The sequence below is a fragment of the Podarcis liolepis genome (genome assembly GCF_965112155.1).
Source record: "Podarcis liolepis genome assembly, chromosome: 18".
Lineage (NCBI taxonomy): Eukaryota > Metazoa > Chordata > Lepidosauria > Squamata > Lacertidae > Podarcis > Podarcis liolepis.
The window spans coordinates 8,936,783-8,949,093 of NC_139572.1; the positions used below are offsets into that span (position 1 = coordinate 8,936,783).

General features: G+C 47.0%; 1 protein-coding gene across 1 annotated transcript in view; it reads left to right on the plus strand.

The window, feature by feature from the left end:
* Nucleotides 1–12,311, plus strand: part of LOC310697183 (uncharacterized protein) — a gene marked incomplete at its 3' end in the record, with an annotated part of 116,652 nt that overhangs the window by 94,738 nt on the left and 9,603 nt on the right. The window lies entirely within an intron of this gene.

Below are 12,311 nucleotides of genomic sequence, written 5' to 3' on the forward strand. Positions count from 1 at the left end.
TATGGTTCTATGAGTAAGCAATGAAGGTGCCCCTCAACATTTGAGATATACTGGGAAGCTGCTCCAGAGGTTGCTTTTGCTGCAGTGGTCTGTGGCGCTTTTCAACAGGTAGATAACAGACAATTTTATTGAAGGAGGGGAAGCACCAAATAGCTCAGTCGCCTTTGACTTGGAAATGAGGCCTGTTGGCTTTAAGGTTTGAGTGTGTGGCAAAATTTATAATTTTGCTCATATTTTTCATCGCTGACTCCACCGATGAGGACACCCCCTGGTCTGTATTATTTTACATAATTATTTTATTTGAAGCATATCATTCCTGTTCTTCACCCATAAAAATCCAACCATTTTCAGGAGTTTCTTAAAACGCTTCGGATTTTTTTAAAAAAAATGACAGAAAGGGGAAAGTGCTGGGATTGGAGGAGGAAACCTTTAATGTAGCTGAGACAGATTTCCCCATGATGGGCTGTAGGTCTCCCGTTGCATTGTGTAAAGAGAACTGTGATAAGGTTGTTCACAAATGATGCCAATAGAAGAAACATAAAATAATCATAGCAGCTTGGAAATTGCTTGAGTTTCATGCCACCCTCTGGCTTAGGAAGAAACCTCAAACACCTCAATACTTTGAAATGAGGCCAGTTGTGTGTGGTCAAAAAAGGAATGATTCCTTTTCATATTTTAGAGATCTAAGTCCACTTACAAGGAACTCCCCTGACATATTATTTTATTTATCCTTTCAATTAAAGCACATCTTTGCTGCTCTTCAGCTACCAAAGGTCACCCAGAGGTGCTCAAAATTCCATGTGCAAAACTGTAGCATTCCTTAATGACAGTTTATGAATTGTACAAATGGAATAATATTGAATGAAACCTTTGAGCCTTGGAAATTCACTGAGTTTCATGGCATCCTGCAGGTGGGGAAATTCAGTGTATCCTTTTGACTCCTGACCAGATTCAGAGGAATAGGTACAGGATTGTTTTACTTAGGAAGACAGAGGGAATAAGGAAATTGGAGAGGTTTGTGTGGAATCTTCTCCTGGACCCCCCAGCTCCCATCAGCCCCAGCCAGCAAGACCAATGATCAGGGCAGGGTAGTCCTGCAACATCAGCCCTTGGCTCCCCAGCCCTGAGATAGGGGCTCTTTCCTATTACAACCATTACAAGGACTGGAGGACCGTGAAACCCATCCGCATATGATTTTACATACAGTCCATTTCTGATGAAGGGTGTCTGAGTAAAGCTGTATGGAGTTCTCTCAAGAAGGCGTTTTGGAGAGATGATCCCACTGATGAGAAAGTGTCCAGTCCGGTAGTAATTGCGAGCATCTGTTTCATCCCTGACGAGATTCAAGGGGCATTTTACCTTGTGGTTCCCGCAGACTCCAAAGGGCATCATGAGCAGCAGAAGCAGCAACAGAAGGAGCAGGGATCTCATTCTGGCTCTGCCTCCTCCTCCTCTTACCTGCCAAGAAGACAAAGCAGAAGAACCCAAAGACTCTTGCAAGGCCAGACTGCCTGGGCTTTCCCAATCTGGGTGGTTTTCAACTCTACCTTCGGAGCTAGGAAGCGCAAGGCAGGCACACCCCTCTTTCGCCAGCTCTGCATCTTGACTCAGTCTGTCTCCAACACTGGAAAAATTCTCTGCACCAACTTTATCTTTCCCAGTCACAGTTCAGTTAATATTCCCATGCTGTTGTTGCTTCCCGAGGCTCATGCAATTTCCAGAAATATCTCCTGAGCTTTTAGAAGATGAGATGACTATAATTTCGACTATTCTAAGTGGAATAAGTTTCAGCACAATAACTTTCTGGAGTTTGAATGGCTCAAGCGGCAGGTGCAGAACTGGAGAAAAACATGTTGGACAGAATTCAAGGGGAGTGCTTGGAAGTTGGAAGTTTGGCCTGAACTTTGCTCACAAGCACCAAAGAAGGAGCTGGATCCGACCATGGATGCTCCTTCCTTGGAGGTTTTGAAGCAGAGGTTGGATGGCCATCTGTTGGGATTCTTCAGCTGAGATTCCTGCATTGCAGGGGGCTGGACTAGAGGACCTTGGGGTCCCTTTCCAAGTCTCCCATTCTATGATTCATTGGAGGTTTTTAAGAAGAGGTGGGAGAGTCAGGGATGGACAACAGCCAGATGAAGGAGTCCCAGCCTTGTATCCCAGGCATCCTAAGCCCTTTTAAAATGTGGGGGTTTGGGGGGGCATTATTGGCTTGTTGTTTTTATTTTGATTATATATGTTGTGGTTTTATATTTTGAACCGCCTTGAAACCTCCAGGGGTAGCGTGATACAGTGGTGCCTCGCAAGTCGAAATTAATTCGTTCCACGGTTTTTTTTGTCTAGCGAATTTTTCGTCTTGCGAAGCACGAAATCCCATAGGAATGCATTGAAATTCAATTAATGCGTTCCTATGGTCAAAAAAAGTCCAAACAAAGCCAAATTTGGTACAACAAGTGTTTATTAAGTGCTCTTTAAAGTCACACATACTGTAAAGAGCATTTCAAAAACTGAAGGAACAATAAATTAAGTTTCTAAACATGACAGAAAAACATTTAAAAATCAACAAAGTGTACAGTACACAGAAATTCAAACCCAGATTTTTTTTTTAAAAAAACCAGCAGAGTGGCCCAATGGTCACAGAAAATCATAAAAATGCAGGAAAAAACCACACAAGCTTCCAGATTCTTGCAAACCCGTCCCCAACTGTTCCCCCAGCCACCCGCCACACAGAAATTCAAATCCAGATTTTTTTTTTAAAAAAAAACAGCAGGGTGGCCCAATGGTCACAGAAAATCATAAAAATGGGGAAAAAACACACAAACTTCCAGATTCTTGCTAACCCCTCCCCAACACCAAGTCCTTGAATTCCAAACACCCCAACCCAAAATCCAAAAAACCCCCAAAAAAGTTTTAAAAGTTTAACTTACCAAATGGCTGCAAAAGAATTTTTGGAAAAGCTTCAAAAATCACCAAAGTCTTCAAAAACCTCAAAAAGGCTACCACACCGCGTGCTATGAGTTGCTCCTCGAAGTCAAGTCGCAACTGCACCTCTTCAAGCAATGCACCCTGGGTATTAACGGTTTTACGAAAAAGGAAACAAACTTGCAAGACGTTTTCGTCTTGCGAAGCAAGCCCATAGGGAAATTGGTCTTGCAAAGCACCTCAAAAAACGCAAAACCCTTTCGTCTAGCGAGTTTTTCGTCTTGCGAGGCATTCGTCTTGCGGGGCACCACTGTATTTAGATTCAGTACATCAATAAATAAAGGAATAAATATGAATAAATAAAAATCCATCAATGGAGAATGCTGAGAAATGCCATCCTCAGTACTGTCAACGGGATACATGGTGGTGGGATCTTGTTTCTTGGCGGCTGCTAGAGACAGAGACTGGTGGAGCCTGCGATGGGGAGGGATTTCTCAAGCCCACCCTCTGGCCGCTTTGGGTGGGTCTGGGCTGCTTGATTCCTGCCGCTCTCTTCTGGTTCTCCCCCTGAAGGGAAGTAGCGCCTTGGGGGCTTTGAAGCAGCTTTAAGTGAATTTCCACCCCATCTTTGAAAGGCTTCTCCAACAGAGGGAAGCTCTCTGGATTTGGTGGAGGGGAGAAATGTTGCTCTGAACTTTCGACTCTCCCTTCCCCTTCGACATGTTCTGCGGAAGGTGAGTTTCTGTTGCACATGGAACCAACTTGCTCCTCGTCTTTGAGCAGAAACCTCTCTACTCATAAACAAATTGTCTGTGCAGAAGCCAGGCTAGTATTCTAGCAGCTTTATTATTCTTTATCAAGTATTTATTAATATGTATTTATCTATTTATTTGACCTATTTCCTAAAATCTATGCACCACTTGATTAGGGAAATAACTGTTGCTAATCTCCCTTTGCTGAGCAAGGTTTTGGAGCATGTGGCCGCACACCAGATGGTGGTGGTGGTTCCAGTCCTACTTGGATGGTCATTCCCAGACGGTGTTACTTTTCAGCGCTGGGAACCTTGAATGTGGGGTTCCGCAGGGCTCAATCCTGTCCCCCACATTGTTTAACATCTACATGAAATCGCTGGGTGGGGTATCTGGAGGTTTCAAGTATGTTGTCAGAATTATGCTGATGACACTCAGCTCTATTTCTCCTTCACATCTGCAGGGGAGGCAGTGGAAGTGCTGGACCAGTGTCTTGCCTCGGCAATGGACTGGATGAGAGCCAACCAACTGAAGCTCAATCCAGATAAGACTGGGGCACTGTTAGTGGGTGGTTCCCCAGACCAGATGGGTGGGAGGTCGCCTGCTCTTGATGGGGTTACGCTTCCTCTGAAGGAGCAGGCTCATAGCTTGGGGGTACTCCTGGACCCTTTGCTGTCGCTCGAGGCTCAGGACGCTTCAGTGGCGGGGAGTGCCTTCCATTAGCTTTGGCTGGTGGCCCAGCTATGCCCCTATCTGGACAGGGATAGCCTAACTACTGTTGTCCATGCTCTGGTAATCCCAAGGTTAGATTACTGCAATGCTTTATACGTAGGGCTGCCTCTGAAGACAGTTCGGAAACTTCAGCTAGTGCACAATACGCTGATCCTGGTCCGACTGCACTGCTACCAATTCATTTCTGGGCCCCATTCAAAGTCCTGGCTTTGACCTAGAAAGCCTTAAATGGCTCAGGACCGCAATACCTCAAGGACCGCCTCTTTCCATATGATCCTACCCGGACCCTGAGATCATCTTCTGAGGTCCTTCTTCGGGTGCCTCCTCCTCAAGAGGTCAGGAGGGTGGCAACACAAGAACGGGGCCTTCTCTGCAGTGGCTCCCCATCTGTGGAATGCTCTCCCCAGGGAAGTTCACCTAGCGCCTTCATTATACGCCTTTGGACATTAGGCAAAAACGTACCTTTTTGGTTGATTTGATTGACATCCTTTGCCCTTTTAAAATGTGCTTCTTTTGGGGGGTGTTATTGGGTTGTTGTTTTTATTTTGATTATATATCTTCTGGTTTTGTATATTAATTTTGTTCTGTGACCCGCCCTGAGACCTCCGCGTATAGGGCAGTATATAGATTCAACAAACAAACAAACAAACAAACAAGTCAGCTTTCTCCGGACCTTTATTTATTAAATTACATAGCACCTTTCATTGGAACGCTACAGGTTGAATTGCTATAAGACTGAGAGTCTAGTAAGCTTTCCACTTGTATGGAGTGATGAAAGTTTAGGTAGGATGCAACCTTGGCTAATTAATGTACAGTAAATGCTTTATCAGTGACTCATAAAGCATTTATATCAATGGAGAATGTAGGAGAGGTCCCGGTTGTTGGCTTTGACTATGGGAGTTTCCATGAATTTAATGAAGATTCCCAACACGATACCTGCTGTTAAGGACAAGACGAGGGCAATGGAAGTTTAAATGATTCCCAAATGTTCTTCACAACCCCAGAAGGTGGTAATCTTGGGGACACATTGGTCCCTGTCCTTGTTTGGGTATTTGGTGCAATTTTCTGCATCTGGAGATGAGTTTCTTCAGCATCTCTTACATCCAGAACCAGCTGTGTACAACTACATTCTGAAAATCTATGCTGCTGTGGGGGAGGTCATGAGATGATAATGTCAAACAGGGAAAGAGGGGCAAAAATAGTTTGATCATTACTTTTTAAAGTTGTTTATGTGGTGTGCAGGTGTTCTCTCACTTTTGGTCACCAGAGCAACCTTGTGATTTAGGGCATAGCTGAGGGGCTCTACGCTGTCGTCTTTATTGCATAATTGCTGCTGAATGCTGAAGAGACGCCTCTTTACCTTGACCCCTGACACTTTGTTTCTTATCATTTTTATCGTTTATTTCTTTCATTGACATACCAACTTTCCTCCGTTCAGCTTCAGCTGATGACCATGCTTCTCCCTTTCTCTTTCCCTCTTCATAACAATCTTGGGAGGCCTGCTCCGGATGCCCCTCTTTGCACCAGAGAAATGTTGGAGTTTATGCTGTTATCCGACCCCCGAGATGCCTGAAGGCAGCCCTGTATAGGGAAGTTTTCTTCATGTCTAATGCTTTCTTCTGCTTCTGTCTATGTTGGAAGCCACCCAGAGTGGTGGGTGAGGTATAAATAATAAAGTTATTATTATGGAATAGGACATCCCTATTTTCCTCGGGGAAATGTTGGAGGGTATGTGTGGATGATTATTTACATCTCAGTCTTGGGGAAGGGTGTCTGTGTAAAGACATATAGAACTTGCTTGTGCAAATGTTTTGGAGATACGATCCCACTGATAAGAAGATCTCCAGACTGGTACTGGTAGTAATTTTGTAGATCAGATTCATCCCTGATCAGATTCAAGGGGCATTTTGTCTTCTGGTTCCCACAGAGCCCATGGGGCATCTTTAGCAGCTGAAATAGCCAGAGAAGCAGCAAAGGTTTCATTCTGGCTCCACCTCCTCCTTCCCTGTGGCTCCTCTGATGCCCCGAGCCAGCCAAGCAGAATAATCGAAAGACTCATGCAAGACGAAACCTGCAGTGGCTTTCTCAATCTGCGCAATGTTCAGAGGTGTTAAGCACCATGTAGACATATCCCTGCTCCCCTCAGCCTTTCACCTGCACCAAATCTTGGAGAAATCTGTCGCTTTCTGGCACAGGAAATATTCTCTGCACCAATGTTCTTTTGCAGCCACTGTGCAATTAACAACATCACACTGTTGTTGCGCCTGGTGATTAGGCAATCTCCAGAAATATCTCTTGAGCTCCTGGAAGAGGAAATCACTATGATTTCGATAATTGGAAGTGGAAGAAGTCTCACCTTGATAACTTCCGGGAGCCTTGAGTGCCTCAAACAGCAAATGTGGAGTTAAATCCCGGACGGTCCCTGGAAAACAGGGGTACTTGGAGGGTCTGTACATCACATTTGAGGTTTCACTGACCATTCACTCAGCTTGGAGAGTGAAGTGCACAATATTTCCTAAGAAATATGACTGCAAAATCAGCCAGGATGACCCCAGATTAGCTTCAGAAAGATCAAAGGACTTAGAATCATAGAATCATAGAATCATAGAGTTGGAAGAGACCACAAGGGCCAGCGAGTCCAACCCCCTGCCAAGCAGGAAACACCATCAGACTTGACCAGGTATCCCCTGGGATACAGACTGCAATAAAGAAATACATGCTGAACATGAAGCCCAAGGGGCTTGTGCCCATTGCTGCTGCTTTAAATCCATTTTCTGCATTTCTGCATTTTCTGCATAAAATCACAAAATGATTTTAAGATCCATGCAGATTCAATGGTTAGCTTCTTTATTTCAAACAAACAAACAAAAATTATATAATGCTTTGCATCTTCCCTTTACGCGTTCCCTCCCACTTATTTCTTCCCACCCCTTTTTATATTCTGCCTTTCCTTTCAAAGTCTTCCCTTAACACCTCCCCCCTCCCTTATATCCTTCCTTTATAGGCTCATCACCTAAGACAACAATTCAACAATATAATACAGAATTATACATAAAAAGGAAATAGAACAATGCAGGACCATTAGCAAGCTCTGGAGGGAGAAAACTCAGTTTCCTTCTTATTGTAATTTCTTTGACCCCCAGAAGGTCTCGCTGTCTCTTTTCTCAGTTCTTTCTTTAGCTGTCCCTTCTTGCTCGCTTGCTTTCCTCCTTTCCTTCCTCCCCCTTTGGGTGTGGGCAGCGTGAGCTAGCAGTTTTTCTACGCCATATTGCCCCTTCTTTTCAAGCCACCTTCCAGGATCGTTCCCCTCTCAGTCCTGCCTTCTCCTTCTCCTCCACCACCGCAGACGCTGTCGTTCTCTCGCACTTCTCCTACGCCGTCCACCCTTTGCCCGCTGTCTTCTCAAAAGGTGTCGGGCTCTAGGACTGGGGCTGGCCGTGTGGGACGCTGGTGTAGGGCCACGAGAGTTTGGGTTTCTCGCCCGGCTTGCCTCCGCGCTCTGATCTTTTATTCCTCCTCTCCAGTTTGGACCACAAGGATTAAGACCTGTGGAAGGACAACAAAAAGGAAATGTCCCTTAGGGACTCGGGCTCCTCCAGGTGCTACTTCCCCTGCCACCACTGGCGGAGGAAGGTGGGGTGCAGGGGGGGGGTATTGCCCCGAGTGTCATCCCAGGGGGGTGGCCAAATCTCCCCGGGCGGATCGGTGTGAGCCTCCCAACTCCTCCTCACCTTGGTTCGGGGTGGACACAGCTGCGATGCTGCCGCATCCAGCGCCTGAGCCACGTGCAGAGTGGCCTCCTTTCCCCCTGCACCCCACTGCTGCCTCTTGTATTGGGTTGCTCTGGTGGCACTGGTGGTGCTGGCGGCAGCGCTCTTCTGAAGATCTTGCGAATCCGGGAGATGATGGAAGCCAGGCAAGTGGGGGTCCTCTCTTCCTCGCTGTCCTGTGAGAAAAGTAAACAATTCACCTCCAGATTCTGGGAAAATGCCGCAATCATTAATCAATCAATCAATCAAACAAACAATTGATTGATTAAATCCGTACGCCGTCCTTCATCTGAAGCTGTCAGGGCGGCTTACAGCATAAAAATACAAAATAAAAACACAACATATGTATTAAAAACACAACATATGTATTAAATAGCAGGAATACACAGATCTTTTTGCCCAGTAAGAATATAATCAATCAATCTTTACTGGCATGCAGGGAGGACAGGAAAATGTAAATTGACACATACAACTGGCAGGAGGTTTGCAGGAGGAGATGCTTTGAGATAAAACTTGACAGGCCTAGTAAGGTTAGAAAGTACCACTCAAGTCTTTTGCCCATGTAGTTTCATGGCTTTTCTCAGATCTTCTGCTGCTTTCTCCAAACTCTCATGCCCACAGCTCTGATCTTGCCTAGAGGTTTCCCCCAGGCATCTGCTTGGCCTCTGGGCTTCATGGCACATGGGCCGGATCCAACAGGCTTGCTGGCCGTAGCCCTGTTCCGAGTCCCGTGACAACAGAGTGCAAAGCTCAGAGGAACGTTAGGCCAAGCAAACAGGAGACAAGTCTCCAAGAACTCTTGCATGAAACCGCCTACGAAGCCAACCCAATTCCGAGGGTTGGGCAGACAGCATCCCGCGTAGTCAGACAAGCCAGAGGTCAGGGAATGCAAATGACTCTGTCTCCTCCTCCTAGTCTTACAATTTAGCCCATTAACATTCCACAAAATGATTTTAAGATCCATGCAGATTCAATGGTTAGCTTCTTTATTTCAAACAAACAAACAAAAATTATATAATGCTTTGCATCTTCCCTTTATGCGTTCCCTCCCACTTATTTTCCCCCACCCCTTTTTATTTTCTGCCTTTCCTTTCAAAGTCTTCCCTTAATACCTCCCACCTTCCCTTATATCCTTCCTTTATAGGCTTATCACCTAAGACAACAATTCAACAATATAATACAGAATTATACATAAAAAGGAAATAGAACAATGGAGGACCATTAGCAAGCTCTGGAGGGAGGAAACTCAGTTTCCTTCTTATTGTAATTTCTTTGACCCACAGATGGTCTCGCTGTCTCTTTTCTCAGTTCTTTCTTTAGCTGTCCCTTCTTGCTCGCTTGCTTTCCTCCTTTCCTTCCTCCCCCTTTGGGCGTGGGCAGCTTGAGCTAGCAGTTTTTCTACGCCATATTGCCCTTTCTTTTCAAGCCACCTTCCAGGATCGTTCCCCTCTCAGTCCTGTCTTCTCTTTCTCCTCCAACACCGCAGACGCTGTCGTTCTCTCGCACTTCTCCTACGCCGTCCACCCTTTGCCCGCTGTCTTCTCAAAAGGTGTCGGGCTCTAGGACTGGGGCTGGCCGTGTGGGACGCTGGTGTAGGGCCACGAGAGTTTGGGTTTCTCGCCCCGCTTCCCTCCGCGCTCAGATCTTTTATTCCTCCTCTCCAGTTTGGACCACAAGGATTAAGACCTGTGCAAGGACAACAAAAAGGAAATGTCCCTTAGGACTCTGGCGCCTCCAGGTGCTACTTCCCCTGCCACCACTGGCGGAGGAAGGTGGGTGCGGGGGGGGGGTATTGCCCCGAGTGTCATCCCAGGGGGGTGGCAAAATCCCCCCGGGCAGATCGGTGCAAGCCTCCCAACTCCTCCTCATCTTGGTTCAGGGTGGACACAGCTGCGATGCTGCCGCATCCAGCGCCTGAGCCGCGTGCAGAGTGGCCTCCTTTCCCCCTGCACCCCACTGCTGCCTCTTGTATTGGGTTGCTCTGGTGGCACTGGTGGTGCTGGAGGTGGCGCTCTTCTGAAGATCTTGCGAATCCGGGAGATGATGGAACCCAAGCAAGTGGGGGTCTTCGGGGGCCTCTCTTCCTCGCTGTCCTGTGAGAAAAGTAAACAATTCACCTCCAGATTCTGGGGAAATGCCGCAATCATTAATCAATCAATCAAACTATTGAATCTGTATGCCGTCCTTCATCTGAAGCTGTCAGGCCGGCTTACAGCATAAAAATACAAAATAAAAACACAACTTATGTATTAAAAACAAAAACGAACTCATAAGCCAACCTCCCAAGCCACAAGCATGTTGAAAAGGCCATGCGTTGTTCCATTAGCCAAAGGCTGGTTCTGGAGCAGAACTTTCCACGTTGGTGACACACTTTGGAGACATGCCTCATTTCGCAAGACAGGGATTCAGTTCAACTAGCCCTTTTCCAGCCCTGGGAGGAGCACACAGTTTGGGAAGCTCTGTTCTAGAGAAACGTCTTTGCTTGGCACCCAAAGATACATAATGAAGGTGCCAGATGAGCCTCCCTGGAGAGAGCATTCCGCAAGTGGGGAGCCACCACAGAAAAGGCCCCTTCTTGTGTTGCTGCTCTCCAGACCGTTTGTGAAGGAGCCACACGAAGAAGGGCCTGTGTGGTGGCAGGCTGTCATAATCCCTCCTTTTTGGGGGGGGCAAGGCGTTATACGAAAGGGTTGTAGTCAGGAGGGAACACTCCTCTCCCAAGTTCTCATGTGGTCAGCCTTGGAGAGATCTGAACGAGACACAAAACCAAGAACAAGAGGGTGGGGGGAAGGTATAGGAGGCAGGAAAACCCCAGAGAGAACCGGCTTTGCAAAGTGCCAACATGGTTTTATTATCGCCAAACCCACTTTGCAATTAATAACTTCCTTTGGCAGGAGGCACCTGGAAACGCATTCAAAAGAGATATCTTACAAAACAAACACCAAACCAAAAGCAACCCAGGAGAATTATCTCCACCCCCATCGTTCTGCCCGGACACTGAGATCCAGCGCTGAGGGCCTTCTGGCGGTTCCCCACTGCGATAAGTGAAGTTACAGGGAACCAGGCAGAGGGCCTTCTCGGTAGTGGCACCCGCCCAGTGGAAGGCCCTCCCGCCAGATGTCAAAGAAATAAACAACTATCTGACTTTTAGAAGACATGTGAAGACAGCCCTGTTCAGGGAAGCTTTTCATATGTCATGAATGAATGTATGTTTCGTCTGACCTCGATTACGCTTGCCTCCAGGTGTTCTCCGGGTGGGGGGCACGGCAAAGAAAGGGCCTCCCCGTCCTCCTCTGGGGGGCTGCCTGGTTGTTCTTGTGGCTCTTCCTCCTTGATAGCCACTTCAGAGGCTGGCTGCCGGCAGAGACAGGACCCCAGAGGTGGTGGCATTGGTGGTGGGGAGAGGGGAGAAAGAGAGCAGCCCAGAATGAGACAGGAACCCACATTGAGTCGCTAGCCAGGGAAGCCCTACAGCCCTCGCGCCATGGGGGGCTGGTCCATCAGGACAAGTAGGGCAGCAAGCATACCCTTAGCAGCCCCCTGCCTGCCTGCCTGCCTGCCCCCTTGCTCACGACCAGTCCAGAAGGTGGCCTGACCGGCCAGCTGGCTTCCTCCTCCTCTCCTCCCCAGCCTCAGGGTTCTCCAGCTCAGCAGGGCTTCCCTCCTGCTCTGTCTGCTACGTACCTCATTGAGGGAGTCCCAAAGGGAATCCAGGGAGGAAACACTAGAAAATGGTGACATACTTGGAACCTGCAAGGAAAAGATGCAAAAAACGAGCAATTAAAAAACGCAACCAAACGTTAAAACTCAAGGCACCCATAACTGAAACAACAGTTCCATTCTGCGGTTGATATTGTTGAATGGTTTCTTTACATGTAAAGGTTCATCATTGTTCCACTCCATGTGTATGTCTTTAAGGGGCCGGAGCAAGGGCCAGAGCAAGATAACGAGACCCAGCTTTACAGCTGTGAAACATAGCAGGTGCTGCTGAGTTGTATTTGATTAAGGCATGTCAGCATTTGGGTAGAGTATATAAGGAGCAGCACCTAGCTCTCCCATTACCCTAGGGGATGGGTTGGTGGTTGGGTCTGGTTTGTTGATGTATTTAGTGTAAATGGAGTTTTTGTTTTTCTTATTAAAA